The following is a 2,738-nucleotide window of genomic DNA, read 5'->3' as shown; positions in this document are numbered from 1 at the left end:
ATAGGAAACAATGACTTCTTAAACAATGTCCACTGATCGTAATTCAAGCTGAATAGACAACCGTTAATATCAAAAACAACTTGAACTTCGGTTTGCACATTTTTCACAATTACATTGAAATTGTTAGTCAGTATAAACTTCTTTTGAGGATCCATTCTAATCACACCATTTTTGGTTCTGACAACATATTTTTGTTCATTTTCATTCATTTTTGGATTTACATACAGAACTCAACAGTTGGATAGTTTTCTTTTAGACCAGTGTATTTGATTTTTATTCCATCTTTAACGATCTCATCAATCATTTTATCTGTTAAGTGTTTTGTAAATCTAGGTGGAAGAAATATCTTAAACTCTTCACATTCAACTAAAATGCTCTTCCCAAACTTAGTTTTAATCTTTTCTATTTTCACAATCTTATATTCTGTATTTAATTCTAATTCTCTTAATCCAATAACTTGTTTTTGCTCAAGACTTCCAAGCTTGTTTAAAAGTTCAATGTGACTCGCCATCGTATTTATTATATAGAAAATCAAAAATATTTAATCATTTTCGTCAATTTCGTTTGATGGAAAAACTTCCATAAAACAATCGTTAATGAAAACAGTTTGAGGGTATCTTTTCGATACCCTTATGCCCGTTGATATTTTGCTAACTAACTAAAACTCTTCTACTACTTTCTCATTCTTAGGATCATATGTAAAGTTCTTTCGCCCAATTAAAATCGCATAACAAATAGTATTAGCAGCCACAACTTCAGCAAAGTCTACAACAATCTTAATGTTTGTTCTTTCATTTACTGATACATTCTTCCTCTTACTACAATTAATCACATACATTGGTCTGTTGTCTATAAACTCTTTAGGGTCATAGTACATTTCAGTGTTGCCACACGTTATTCTCTTAAACGCAGTATAATCTTCGTACATCTTAAAGTAATCCTTGTTAGCAATATTTAAGTTTCTTGATTCTTTTGGAAATACCTCATTCCTCCCATTCTTAAGATAGATATTCTTCACCTTACAATGATCAAACTTACTTGCATCTGCTGTTTGTTTGCCACTTCTATCAGTTTGGAACATTACAACTACGAAATCAGGCATATCAAATTGTCTAGAATTAAATTGAGTAGTAACATCAAACTCCAAGAAAGAACCTACAACAGTCTTCTGAACACATTGATAAGTATGGAATGAAAACATGATTTTGGGTTCTTTAAGAATATTCAATTTTAACTTGTTTTCGTAATTAGACTCATATTCAACAATAGGCATTCTTATCTCCATACTTTTTATTGTTATTTTTCCATCGTGAGGAGCTGCTCCCGATCCAGTCCATTTGTACAAGACATCGTTATTGTTGTTAGCTTTTGTAAATGTTATTCTCAATCCGCCTTTCCACATAACCTCTTTATAATCACTTAAGAAGCCTGGAATTAATCTCAATGGATACAAAACACTAAAGTTCTTTCTTAGACCAAGTTTATCATCTGTTTCAAATCCTGCTTGTTTTAAATATTCAACTTCTGGCTTGGAAATCTTTAATGTTCCGACAGCTGTAGATGTAATTCCAGGTAGCTCGATTTTATCTATAACAACTCCATGCTTTCTAACCTCAATTTGAGAAAAGAAGAATGGGAAGAAGTTATCTACAAGTTTTATAGTATCGTTTGCACCAAATGTTCCTCCAGCTGATGCACCAACAACTTCAAAAGTCATATGACAATCTGCTTTGTGTGGGTGTATAAAACCATCCCCCACGTTGAAATCGAACTCAATATCTTTGTTAGCTTCATTCAAATTATTAAATGTTCTTGTGTTAGCTTTAAAACTCTGTAACTCATAACTCTCAATATCCATTTATTATAAAGAAAATCTTGAAACAGCGCTTTATGGTAAACACCATCAAGCTATATAAATATTAGCATTGTCGTAAAGTCGACCGAGGAAAAATTTTCTGAAACTTATAACCCCCATCCCAACTTAACCTTAGCATTCATAGCAGTACCAACCCCAAAAGCAGCTAATCGTTCACCAATTGGCGCATCACTACTAAATGCTCTTTTCCATGCTTTAGTTTCCAGTTCCTTATCTGCAATATGTCTCGACTCTGTATCTTTATTGTCTCTGTAGTATATATCGTGTTCTTTACAAGCCTCATCTAATGGGTTAATACCTTCATCACCTCTTTCTAATCTTTCTTGAAGCTTCGTAAAAGGCCCACAAAATCTGAAGCCAGGTATATGTAACTCTGGTATCCCCTTCATGTTTAAGATCTTATTCATTAGTCCTTTTCCAAGCTTCTCATCATTCCAGAATCGTGGCGGTAATGTATTTAAGATCTTAATCAAATAACCTATACCTTTTGGATCATTAGGAATAAACTGTGAAAGCTTATTATTAATCATACTCACTATACCTACCTTCTCATTGTAAAAGTTATCATTTCCAGCCTTTTCTTCTCCATCTATAACTATTAACCTATCTATAAGCTTTCTCACATCATCCATCCATATATATTCTTTAGGTATCTCTGTATATTGTTTAATTCCTTCACCAGTCCTTTTAGGTGTCGTTTTCTTTTTAGGAGTTGGGGGTAAAGTTGGTTTAATATAATTATCCCAAATAGGCTTGATAATATTAATGTACTTTGAACCTCTACTAGATGCTACCTTTTTATCTCGATTATATTTTTGGAAGGCAGCATCTGATTCTATAATTATTTCCTTGTACTGTTCAA

Source organism: Thermobia domestica, chromosome 6 (assembly GCF_964235325.1).
Source record: "Thermobia domestica chromosome 6, izTheDome1.hap1.1, whole genome shotgun sequence".
Lineage (NCBI taxonomy): Eukaryota > Metazoa > Arthropoda > Insecta > Zygentoma > Lepismatidae > Thermobia > Thermobia domestica.
This window is presented reverse-complemented; position numbering follows the sequence as displayed.